General features: G+C 47.6%; 1 protein-coding gene across 2 annotated transcripts in view; it reads right to left on the bottom strand.

Annotated features, from left to right (window-relative positions):
• Positions 1 to 7490, bottom strand: part of Klhl25 (kelch like family member 25) — a 32757-nt gene extending 25267 nt beyond the window's left edge. The window contains exon 1 of one of the 2 annotated variants that reach the window (XM_076848819.2): positions 7389 to 7490. The gene's annotated coding sequence lies outside the window, so the exon portion shown is untranslated. Of the gene's footprint in view, positions 1 to 3768; positions 3813 to 7388 lie in introns of those variants that run through there. The other variant, XM_076848820.2, reaches the window with a different exon arrangement.
• Between the last annotated feature and the right edge of the window lie 5989 nt (positions 7491 to 13479).

The following is a 13479-nucleotide window of genomic DNA, read 5'->3' as shown; positions in this document are numbered from 1 at the left end:
ACCACTCTGTAGGGGGACCTGCCTTGGCCCATGGCCGGCTCCGAGGGCTAAGTTGGCCAGGCAAACCCTGAAATTTTGCATGTAATTGTACCTTCCACTAAAAAGTCCTGGACGAAATGGTAAAAATAGCAACTGCAATTTCCTGCAATGCAGATATCCCAGTGAGTCCCAGTGCCTAAAAGCAAACCTGGCCATCCAACCTCTCTCCAACTCAGTGAAACACCTGCCTGCAAGCGGTGCCCAGGACAGAAGTGGCCCACTGGTGCCCCCACCTCCAGGGCATCTCCAGAGTGAGACGCTTCCTCACTTCCTTAAACACTCGGTCTTCAGAATCAAGGGGTGGCCAATAAAGCAAAAGTGCCCTTCAGCCCTCCCTCCCCTTACTAGCCAAAGTACACATGAGGAGGCCTCTCTTCCAGAGGCCTTTGGGAGCCCCACTGTCCCCTTGGCTGCCCTCTCACCTCCCCCACCATGCCTGTCCCAACCAGGTCGGCTGCCTGGGATAACAGGAGCCTCCTCTGGGGCTCAGTCCTGATCATCCCCAGGGCAGCAGGGGAACTGCAGCCACACTGGATGTTGCTTCTCCAAGGGTGGGAGCAAGGCCACTTGGGAAATGACAGGAGAACCTGGTCAGTGGTGCTAGGCAGTAATGAATTCCCCTGGGGGCCCTGGCTGTGGCCCCACCATCCCTTGACTCCTCTGTCTAGGGCCTGGTTTCCACCATTCCAGATGGGCCTCTCTTCCTCCTTTAGTCTCCACAGCTTTTCCCTGGCCCCCTTCTGTCTCCAAATCAAGTACAAGAGCCTTTTGGTAAATCTTCTGCTTGTTTTGAAGCTTCCTATTACAGGAATACAGACAAAGACCCCCAAAGTGATATACATGGAAATTAACAAAGTTTTGGAGCTGCAGCCTTAGATCTCTATCAACAGGTAAACAGAGCCCAGTCTGTGGTGGCCAATAACTTTTGGAGCCTTCTCACGAACTGGTGAGGGAACTTTCTCACGAACTGGTGAGGGAACTTTCTCTGTCCTGCTAGCTTATTTCTTCATTGCTACAGGTGGGACAGGAGGCAGCTCCCCGACTGGCCAGGCCTCTGAGAGGTGCTCTGGAGCCGAGCCAAACTTTTCTCAGGATAGGTAAATTTCTTTGCATTTCACCTAAAGCCATCTCTGCTTACCATAGGCAACGTCATCCCAGGCCAACTCCTGGATACACTCTTGTTTAGAAACCCTGAATTCACTCAAATGTTTCAGCCTTCAGATATTTGGCCCTCACTAGTAAAAGCCATGCCTCCTTGTGTTTGCAGAGCTTCTGAGCATAAAATGAATTTCCAGGAATGTTTTCCCATGCACAGGGCACAGCAGCTAGAAGGGGGCAGGGCTGGGCAGGGATTAAAGGGCCTCATTTCACAGATGCATACACAGGGCCACAAGCTCTGCTCAATCCCCAGCTGAGGCCAGGAGACCAATAGGAGGCAGAACTAGCCCTGGCTAAAAGTTGATCCTTTGGAAAAACAGAGGCGGATTAGAATCAAAAGAGAAAGCCTGAATACACTGGATCAATTTTTTTTTTTAAAGGAATGAGATTTGCTTCATCATGTTAACTAAAACTGAATATGTGAATAATATCAAGGATGGGTGAAAATGTGGAGAAATAAAACTAAGTTTATCTGCAAGGCATCTGACTTTAATGATGGAAATTAACAGTCTCACTTTTTCATAAAGATGCACAGTCAAGGATGTTCAAGACTTCATTGCTTGTAATGAGGAAAATCAGGCATGACCCAAAAGTATCTCTTTAGGAGACAATGGGATGAAAGATAGTGGTCTGGTCACAGTGCAGAATATTATGTGCCCATGAAAAGGGTAAAAGTTTCTCCACACACTGAGTGATAGAAGTTGTAGAGTACTGAGTAGGATCCAAATAATGGAAAAATCAAAATCCATACACAATCTATATCTGTGGATACATACCAGGGAGAGGGACATAGTTTCATACCATGTTTTGTTATTTCCCCCCTCTATTGTTCATTTATAAAAAGAATCTATTGGTGTGCTAATTAAAAAAAAATAAGATAACTTAAAAGCACAATGTTTTCCTTAGTCTCCCTATGCATCAGAAGACCACACAACGTCATGGTTGCAGCCTTCCCTGGTGCCTCGTTCACGCCCCTCTCCAGCCTGTGCCATCCCAGTCTTGACACTCTCTCAGATCTTCTCATGGCTGGCTCACACACCACCAGCCCACAGAGGCCTTCCTGACCCCCTCCATCCACGTGGCTCCTCTGCCCCTTGATCCTTCCTCTCACCCCTCCCTGTCCATGCCCCCACAGCCCTTCCTACAGCTGCATTTATATGGTCTGTTATCTGTCTCTCCCAGTTGAACAGGAGTCCCAGAAGGGTGGGGCCTCATCTTGTTTTTTGCTGAATTCCAGAGCCTGACAGAGAACTGACAGCAAAAAATGCTCATTGGACATAATGGAATAGAGACCAACAATGATCTTACTCTCCAATGTGGAAACTGAGGCAGACTCCCCACATGCCACTCACACCCCAGCACTGTGCCAAGATACTCACTGCCTATGACACCCTTCTCTCTTATTCCTGAGACTGTCGATTCACAACAGAGGCATTCACAGGTCAAGGGACTTGCTGACCAAGGACTCACAGGCCCAGGTCCGGTGAAGCAGAATGTACACTCTGGACGCTGGATGCACTGTCATGGTGTTTTAGAAAAAGACTCCTGGCCCTCACTTCTACCCAGACAAATCAACCTGGCCAACTGCAAACCTGGCAGACAATTCATCTTGAGGTTTGGACTAGGAATGCTTCTCTTATCTTAATTAGGAAATGAATTCTGTTTGGTCGAGATTGAGCTGCAGTCAGACCCTCCTTGGGGGTTCAACAGGAATAGGCAGAGAACATGCAAGGCTTCTTTGTTTCTGTCCCTCCTGTCTCTATACCCTACTTCCACACAGCTGCCAGGCAAAGGCGTTGATCTTGTGGAGGTGGAGAGAGTGACGCACAAGGTGAATGTGGTCCTCAGGCGGGCAGCAGCCACAGCTCTCCCACGGCCATGCTCAGTGGGAGGAGCCATCCAACAGGTCTTGCAGGTGCCTCCTGGGCAAAGGCTGGCATTCAGCCTCCTCCTTCTGTCCCCCTCGTCTCCTCACAATCCCTGTTGCTCAAAGGGACACTCTGACTATCTCTGGTGGCTCTGGTTCTGTGCCCAGGGGAAACCCCACAGGCAAGGTCTCATCCCATCTGTTACAGAGCAGGGGCTCCTCTATTTGCTGCCCAGCTCCCTCCCCAGGACCAGTCAGTGACAGTGAGCAGTGAGTCACCCACATGGCATCTTCTTTTGAGCCCATGCTTGCTCCCCCTGGGCCAAGACTAGTACTTCCTGACCCAGTCTTCTGGCTTCCCCAGTCCCCTCACCCACAGGCACACGCAGGCCCCAAACTCTGAAGGAGTGGGCAGGGAACTAAGGGAGGTTGGAAGAAGAGCACTATCCCTCTGGAGATCCTGGGAAAACCCAATCCACCTCCAGTCATCAAGATGAGGAAACAAGGAGCTTAGCTATTGCACTCCTCCCATTCTACTAGAATCTCATCCTATTCAGGGAAAAGGACGGTCCAGAGAGGGAAAGTAACTTGCCCAAAGCCCACAGTATGTATCAGAGGCAGAGATGGAACCAGAATCCACTCAGCTCCTGTTTTCTAACATGGCTCCTCTGCACTCCACTTGCCACTTCTCAAATTCTTCCTACCTGTGAGGGCTGAGCCAACAACCCGAGCTGTGTAAAGCTGCTTGACATCAGAGCTTGCAAGAACCTTTGAGAGATCACAGGAAAACATTTAACAGAAACACTACATGGAAGAGCAATGCCCATTTTGAAGAAAGGCAAACTGAAGCCCACAAAGGTAAGGGGGCCTGCAGAGACACACAGCCAGGAGGTGCAGGGCAGGTGGGACTCCCACCACTTTCATGCTCTCTCTGCCAACAGGTTCTAGGTCTGAGGGATCCAATGGCAGGACGAAGAGGTGGAGCTAGTTTTCAGGCCTTAGTCACTTAGCCCAAGGGAGCCTCAGGGGGGGCGAGAAAGATTGGGCAGACCTTTATGCATTTGCAGAAAACAATGTGCAATTTCCCAACTAAATTGGATTTCTGAGACCACAGAGCTGTCACTTTTAAAAACAGGTCAATAAGCCACATGTGTCTGTCTACCCTTTATCATCCGAAAGGGCACTGAGACAGGGGTTGGAAGGAGCAGGGAGGCGGCTGAGGCCCAAGAAAGGGCTGCAAGCCAGCACCCAGCCTCAGTCTGTGCCCAGGGAATGGGGTGAGGGGAAAAGGAAGCTGGCTATGACCAATGTCCACTTGGTGCCAGAAGATTCTAGAGGAGTCTACACGGTGAGACTATTAATCTTCAGGATATCCCAGGAGAGGCCAGGAAGGTCCAGCGAGGTTACAGAATTCAGTCACAGACACCCAGCAGCATGGAGCCCTAGTCTGGGTCCACAGCTTGCACTCCTTCCACTGAGACTGTACTGAGGGGCTTACGGAGAGCTTGCCCATCCCTGAAGCCATTCTATGTCCCTCTAATCCCCCAAACTCCTACCTCCTAATGGCCCTTGAGGGACCTGAAGTCAGTGTGGTGAGGCAATGGCTTAAAGCCACTGGTATCAGCTTTTGCTACCTTTAGAACTAGTAATGGAGCTGGTGCTGCCCAGAGGAGGTGGTCCAGAAAAGGGGCTGAAACCTGCAGAAAGGTGGCTGCAATCACCAGGGGACAGACGTAGATTGATTAAGTCCTGCTGGGATGGTGTGACTAAAAGCTGCGGATACTAAGCTCTCCCTCTTCCTTGCCACTCCTTCCACTTGTCCAAACTAAGTGTTCCTGGTTTGGGGAAAATGCTTCGACAGCCCTGAGCAGGCAATTCAATTAGGAAATTTACCACATTAGATGAAAACCACCATCTCAGTAGGTCAATTCATTTGTCTAGACACTCTATTTGCTTGTCCCAGCTCTGACAGTCCCCTCTGGCCAGGCTACACCCCCACTACCCTATGTTACAGAAGGACTAAGGGGTCAGGCAATGGGCTGGTCTTTAGGGACAATGGGGTGGGTTCTGTCAGGACCCCTCGCATTCAGAAGCCACCCAGTTTCCTGTGAGTGGACTACCGCCAGTGCAGAGCAGACCACCACAGCTGAGAAGAACCTCTCCATCACCTCTCACCTGCATTCTCTCTGACCTCACCGGTGCCCTAACTTGACATCAACCTAAACTGGCTCTGGGAGAAATGTGGGTGGGTGGCAGGAGAGGAGAATCTGGGCTGAGGCATGCCTTTTCTATCTTAGACCAGGCATCCTCTCTCCAGGACACCTTTGCCACCTGCACCCTTCCTGAGTGTCCCCTTAGCCTCCCTTGCTGCCTTTATCAATCACTGGGGTTCTCTGTACTCTGATAGTCAGGGCCCCTGATCCACATGCCAGCACCCTCTCATCTAGGAGGTCCCTAAAAGCAGGGTCCCTAGTCAAGTCTGAAACAATGAATGAAATAATAAATGAAGGAATGAATGACTAAAACCACTCACTAAATTACACACTCACTCTTTCTATACTGGGAAGAACCAGGCCTGTTTTCACTGCAGACTTACAGTCTGGCACAGGGTAATTTCTTTCTTTTCTTCCTGGTCTCCTTTCCCCACACTGGGTGCCCGCAGGTTTAAGATGCCATTAAGGACATCAGGCTACAGAAGCCGCCTCCAATGTGGAGCGTGCAACTTGCCCACAGCTCTTGTCTCTACACCACACACATAAATTCAGCAGCAGCCTCAGACCCAGGAAGAAGGTTTACTCTTCCATTTCTGTCTACTCTCCTTAATGACCTCCCTGGAGTCACTTCCTAACAAATTAATCAAAATTGAAATATTTGTGGGGCCTGGGAAAAGATAATTCTGTCAGGCTCCACAGGCACAGCTTGGAAACCCAGGACTTTCAGGTCTTAGAAAGACCAACTCTAAGGGTGTGGAGGACCCTGTGTCCTACTCCTCCCAGCCCCCAGCTGAAACGCTTTCCCAACATCACCCAGAAATCCTAACGGCACACATAGGCCCACTGAGCATCAGTTCCACCTATGAAAGGGGAGAGAGAGTTCCAGGATACCAAAGGCCTGAGTCTCAAGTCACAGTCTGGTCCTTGTGCCACAGGCAACGTCCCTCCTTCCCTGACCCACTGCCATGCCAGAGTGAAACCAAAGGACCCAAACACCTGACACCCTTTGCCCTGACTCACCAGGGAGGGCCAGAGCCCAGTGAGCCTTCCCCAAGGGAGAGAGAGCACTGGGAGCTCAGCAGGACTCAAGAACCCAGATTAAAGGGAAGGGGCCTGGGCCGACCACCCACTTCCTTTGACCAGGTCTTTATGGAAATTCTTCTTACCTCAAAGACAGTGGGAGTGAACTTTGGGGTGGCTGAAGCAGCAGCACACAAAAAAAGGAGTCTGGTGCCCCTGGGAACACAATTCCCCAAAGGCAAAGCTGCTAAAACAACTATGAAGGAGAAAAGGAAGCGGGGAACGGGAGGAATCCCGGGGCCAGGTCAAGATGCGGGAAGAGGAATCAGACTATATACTTGCTCTGGAGCTGCCAGGTTGGCCACCACCCAGCTGGACAGGTGGGTGTGACTTTGGGACTATTACCCATTTCTCCCTTCTCAGAGATCCAGGACTCTTGTCTGGTGGGGCATACAAGGCCTGGGGCAAAAGGGTGGCAGGCTCCAGGACCCGGCTGGAGTAGAAAAGACATTTCAATTCTTGTCCTCGCAGGGCACCAGGCAGGGCCCAAGTGAAAGGGGACTTCGCTCCGCCAGGGCGCAAAGCTCTGCCGCTCATATCCTCGAAGACGAGCAACCTCCGTTTTCCAGGATCAATAGTAATTTTTTAAAAAGAGAGTGTGTGGACTCAATGAATCAACCGCTCCCAGGGGGAAAAGTAGCAGCTCCCGTGCGCAACATCCATTTGCAAAACAATTCATTCCCTCGCCCAGGGCTCTTAGCAAATACCCTCGCGGAGTCCCCAGGCAGGGACGCGACGGGAGGACTCCGGGCTAGGGGTTGGGGTGGCTAAGTGCTGCCGCCCTCCCCCCCACATTGTCCCCTACCTCAGTGGCCCCAAGACACGCGGTAGCCGGGGCAGCTCCGGGACCCAGACCCTCTGCGCTCCTCCCAGAACTCACGGCCTTGAGGAGGCTCACTTTGCCCAGGACTCCACGAACCGGGTCCAGCCCGGGGGAGGTGACAAGTCCCCGGTGCGGTGGCCGGAGCGCGGACGCAAGCCGGCCAGAGGACGGCGCCCCCAGCCTGGCTCAGCCCAGCCCAGGCACTCACCGCTCCGGGCGCTGCCGCCCGCCGTGCTCAGAGACCCCGGGCCGTCCGCACGAGCTCTGCAGCCGCTGCGCCGCCTCCCCCGACCGGCTCCCCACGGCCCCGAAAGCGCCCGCCGCGGTACTGCCCAGGCGCCGCCAACAAACTAGTTTCTCCGGCCTTCCCGCCCCGCCTCCCGGCCCGAAGCGTAACAGCCAATCAGAGGTGGCGCCTCTGTGACGGATGGGCGTCCGAACCCGTAGTGCCGCCTCACAAGCAGAAAGAGGTGGGCGTCCAGACCGCGCCGGTATCGCGGGGAGGCGGGGCAGGGCCAGGAAAAGGACTTCGACCAGATTCTTAAAGGGACAGGCGCCGCCCTCCCCCCGGCGGCCCGAGTTTGGGAACAGAACGAGACGGTGTTCCAGAGCTTTCCGAAGGAGGGAGCTTTGTAGTTGAACGTCTGTCCCGGAATCTCAGGCGTTGTAGACCTCTTCGCAAAGTCACACTTTACTTGTCCCAACGTTAAGGGAGTCCTTTCTTTTTTAATCCGAACGTTTGTGATTTTCAACAGCCACCAAACCCCAAGTGTACAAGGAATCTATATTTCAAGGGGAACTTCAGCTCTTTTATGTCATTTTTTACTAAATTTCTTTTGTAAAGCAGCCTTTAAATACTCATTCATTCATCCGCCCAACCATTAATTTATTTCACGAACCATTTTAATGGACGCCTTTGCGATGTGCTAGTCTGAGGGGGCGGGGTGTGGAGACAACGATCTGAAATTCCGATTTGACGTCCTTGCAAATCCGTGTTTGCAAATCATTCCACCTCTTCAGCCTGCTGTGTGTCCAGTTTCTTCATATGTAAAATGGCAGATAAAAACTCCTCAGTGGATTATTCAGGGGATTAAAGGAGACAAAAAGTGTGCAATAAATTTGCCCTTTCTTTTCTCCTTCCTACTGAAAATCAATGATTAAAGTATATCACTCAAAAATACAAAGAACCTTGGTAAAATAAAGTGATAAGCGCCATAAAAGCCGAGAATGAAGTAAGGAGAATTCCCAGAAAGCAGAGATCACGCTGATATGGAGGTGCAAGGAAGGCTGATAGAGGAGAAAGGGAATGTACAAAAGATTTGGAAGAGGGTTAGGATTGTGACTAGTGGAAACTGAGAAATAGAATCCAGGGGCAGAAATCTGTTTACACTGCTCATAAGAGATTCCCTGGCTTAAAAGACTGTTAGACAATAGAGAAGACATCACCAACAAAGGTATTTGGGGGAAAACAGTTTGATGTACAGGCAAACAGCAGTGTGAGTTGTGGATTTGAATAACAGCTCTGTTCCTCATGGGCTATATATGACTGTAAGCAGATTGCTGGTACCCTCTGAGGGTCTGGTTCTTATGGGTGAAAGGAGGATTCTAAAACCTTTCTTGCAGAGTTATTGTAAAGATTAAGTAAGATAATATATGCAATGAACCTGGCACCCAGTATGTGTTCAATATAGTTTCTCCATTTGGCCCAGATCTGGAGACATTTAAGACACTAGGATTTTGATATTTAAGAGCAGGACTGGCCAGAGGTGAAAAGCTGGCCAAGTGTACTTTTAAGGTACCTTCCAAAGGGAAAACACAACATCAAAATAATTGCTCCATTAAAGAAATGATACAGATCATATTTGTAGTTTTAGCATCCTGCCAAGTTTCTAGGGCTAGAGTATTTATATAATTGTTGATTGGATGAAACTTCACATGCAGAATTGATTCCTAGCAAGTTCTTACCATTGCTTATTATTCCTTACAGGTTTTCTGAGAAATTACCATCTAAAATCTGGTCCACATTATCATTTTCTCCTCTTCAACTTCAAGGCTTAAATTAGGTAGTGGAACATATTAAAATCAAATATAGTCAATGGAATGAAATCGGAGCAAGAACACATGTTGAGTTATTGAATTTAGATATGATCTGAAAGGAAAGGAGGAAAAGAGATGAAGCTTGCTTTACCATCTGCCCCAGTCCTGGTGTGAACCCAGGAACACATCCACCATAATAGCTCTTACCAGTAGCATTAAATAACCTGATGCCAACCAGGCCAGCTGGGTGTACAGGGAGTTGTGGGAGAGCAGGGACCATAAACAATCATCTTTTAATCTTTAGTGCACATAAGTTGTCTTCCCAATTTTGAAGAACTATGAACAAATCTCCTATAAGTTAGAATTAGCTTGTTCTGCATATGACAGAAAAGCCAAAATTAACTGTGATTTAAATAAGATGAAAGTTTGTTTCTTGCTCATTCAAAAGATCTAAAGTTAAGCAATCCTTGACTGGTTGACAACTCAACAGCTGCCAGGAACATGGGCTCCTATGTTTTCATTCTGTCATCCTTAATCCTTGTTTTCCATTTACAAGGTCCAAGGTGGCTGCTGGAGCTCTGATTATAGCATCCAAATTCTGGACAACAGGAAGGAATAAGGGTAGAAGAGCAAAAGATGTATTCCTCTCAGCTGCATTAGCACCATTTAAGCAGAAATTGCATATCACACTTCTGTTTATATCTTATTGGATAGACCTTAGTCTACCTACCTAGAAGGATATCTGGGAAATTATGGGTACATTGCCTCCCCAAAGTCAAGGTTCTCGTAACAAGAGGGAAGAACAGATGCCTGATGTCAGCCTACAGTCCTGGCTAAACCGTCCTCCCCACCCCAGTATTGCCATCTACCCAGTATTTCTGGTGGCTCAGAATTTAAAGTCTTAAAAGTTCTTGGATGATGGGTTGAACTCAATGCATATTTGTTAATAGATCATTGAACTCTTGGTCCTCTCCAAATCTCTTTGGATATGCCTTTCAATCTCTTCTGTGTTTTCTCTTCACCTTTCAAACTTAAAAATAGTGGAGTACACAGAAATGTAGTGCAGATATGTAAGAACTTTTTCACCCTAAGATACCATCTCACTCCAGTAAGATTGGCAGCCATTATGAAGTCAAACAACAACAAGTGCTGGCGAGGATATGAGGAAAAGGGTACTCTTCTACATTGCTGGTGGGACTGCAAAATGGTGCTGCCAATTTGGAAAGCAGTATGGAGATTCCTGGGAAAGCTGGGAATGGAACCACCATTTGACCCAGCTATTGCCCTTCTCGGACTAGTCCCTGAAGACCTTAAAAGAGTGTACTACAGGGATACTGCCACATCGATGTTCATAGCAGCACAATTCACAATAGCTAGACTGTGGAACCAACCTAGATGCCTAGATGAATGGATAAAAAAAATGTGGCATTTATACACAATGGAGTATTACGCAGCACTAAAAAATGACAAAATCATGGAATTTGCAGGGAAATGGATGGCATTAGAGCAGATTATGCTAAGTGAAGCTAGCCAATCCCTAAAAAACAAATGCCCAATGTCTTCTTTGATATAATGAGAGCAACTAAGAATGGAGCAGGGAGGAAGAGCAGGAGGAAACGATTAATATTAAACAGAGACATGAGGTGGGAGGGAAAGGAAGAGAAAAGGGCAATTGCATGGAAATGGAAGGAGACCCTCATTGTTATACAAAATTACATATAAGAGGTTGTGAGGGGAATGGGAAAAAAAAACAAGGAGAGAAATGAATTACAGCAGATGGGGTAGAGAGAGAAGATGGAAGGGGAGGGGAGGGGGGATAGTAGAGGATAGGAAAGGTAGCAGAATACAACAGTTACTAATATGGCGTTATGTAAAAATGTGGATGTGTAACCAATATGATTCTGCAATCTGTATATGGGGTAAAAATGGGAGTTCATAACCCACTTGAATCTAATGTGTGAAATATGATATGTCAAGAGTTTTGTAATGTTTTGAACAACCAATAAAAAAATAAAAAAATGGAAAAAAAATAACTTTTTCCTACCTACATCCACATTGATCTCATGTAGGACCATGAAGTCACGGTGTTCTTATAAAATTTGGCAAATCCCACATCCACAACCCCAGCCCCAATTTCCCTGTGGGCTCCAGGCCCACACATGCATCGACTTACTCCATATCTCCCCACTTATGTCTCAGGGCACCTCAACCTGAACAGGCCCTCGCTGAGCTCCAGAGAGCTGCTCTTCCAGAGAGGCTTCTCGTCTCAGGAAAGCACAATCCAATCTTTTCTTTGCTTAAGTGAAAAACCTTGGCATCCTTCTCTCCTACTCCGTTTCCAAGCCATCAGGAAATCCTTGAAGAGTCCGGGTGCTTCACAGCACTCTGCTGCTGCCATGACTGGTCCCAGCTGGTATCTTCTCTCCAGCCCTTTGCACCACGCATCTCCCTGCTCCACCATTGCCCCTGGGGGCCACTCTCAGCACAGCAGCCAGGAAATCTATTTACAACAAAATTTCCTTGTGGCTGTCCACTAGAAGCCTTCTAGTGGCTCCTGGCTCACTCAGGGTGAAGGCCCATGTCCTTATGCTGCCCCACAGGCCTGCCTTGATCTAGCTATGTCCAATACTTAACCTGTCATCTCCCACCACCTTGTCCCTGAGTGCTTTGCTCCAAACCCATTGACCCCCATGCTTAGCCTCACACCAGCCAGCCCGATGATTCCCCTCAAGGACTCCACTGTTGCTGGCTCTACCCAGACTGTCCCCATCTCCTCACCTCCTTCCCCATCGCAAGGTGCCCTCCTTTGCTTCCTTCAGTTTTCTGCTCAAATGTCACTGTAACACACTGGGCTTCCTAACCATCCGAAAGTAACCCTATTATGATGATATTACGATGGTTTGACTTAGGATTTCTTGACTTTAAGATGGGATGAAAGCACATCCATACAACCAAAGTTTCTCATTTTCAGTGTTGTATTAAATACTTACATGAAATTGATGCTTTCTGATGAAATAGGATTTGTGATCTCGTGAAGATAGAAGGGAGATTAGTAGAAATGAGGGTAAGGTAGGAAAGGGGAAGAATTGGGGAGTGAAATTGATCAAGTTTTGATATATGCATGCATGAATATATCCCAATACTCTCCAATTATATGTATGTGTATATATATATATATATATATATATATATATATGTGTGTGTGTGTGTGTGTGTGTATATATATATACACACACACATGCACACACATATATATGTTACCAATTAAAAATAAATACATAAAAGACTGATACAATACAGGAAGGGGATGGGGAGGGAAAGAGGAAGTACTGATGATTGAAATGGAGCAAACTATGTTATATGCATTTATGAATGTCAAACTGAATCCCACTATTATATATAAACTGTAATGCATTATTATGCATAACTATAATGCACTTTTATTTTATTTCAAATAAAAACATTTTAAAAATAAAATCAAATAGGGTTTGATTTAGATGATTTTCCCATCTATAGGCTAATGTATGTGTTCTGAGCAAATATAAGGTGGGCTAGGCTAAACTGGGATGTGTAGTAGATTAGGCATGTTAAATGCATTTTGACTGAGGATATTTTCAACGTAAAATGGGATTCTCAAGAAATAACCCCCATCATAAGTCAAGGAGCACACACAAACAAACACATATACAGAAATGGATGGAGACTGTGCCTGACATCCAGGATCTGGCCCTGGCCCTGCCCATGTAGCTAGGCCATGGCACTGTCCCACTGAACATGAACAAGTTCAACATCAGACAACGCCAGTCTGTGATGATGAAGGGTCAAGGCAGAAACAAGACCACTCTAACATCATGTCCAAACACAGATGATAAAGCATGCATATTGTCCAAACCACAACATAACAGGCATCTTCCTCTTTTGATTGATATGAATAACTGCTGCTTCTTTATAAATTTCATCTTTAACCTCACTCTAGCCTGTCTTTGTTTTACTGTTTTGTTTTATTTAGAGACAGTCTCACTAAATTGCCCAGGCTGGTCTCGAACTTGTGATCCTCCTGCTTCAGCCTCCCAAGTAGCTGGGATTCCAGATGTTCTTTGCTGCACTTGGCAAAACTGTTCTTTTAGATAAGATTTTTCGAGCTCTCCTATCACGGATTTACTCCTGCTTTCTAATCACACCAATCCAGAGCCAACCCCCACGTCGTTGGGCACTCTCCTCAACCCCTCTATCAAAACCCAAATCCTACTGTAGTGTCCTTC

The sequence above is a fragment of the Callospermophilus lateralis genome, chromosome 3 (assembly GCF_048772815.1).
Source record: "Callospermophilus lateralis isolate mCalLat2 chromosome 3, mCalLat2.hap1, whole genome shotgun sequence".
NCBI lineage: Eukaryota > Metazoa > Chordata > Mammalia > Rodentia > Sciuridae > Callospermophilus > Callospermophilus lateralis.
Note: the sequence above shows the minus strand (reverse complement) of the source record. Positions and strands in the feature narration are given on the sequence as shown.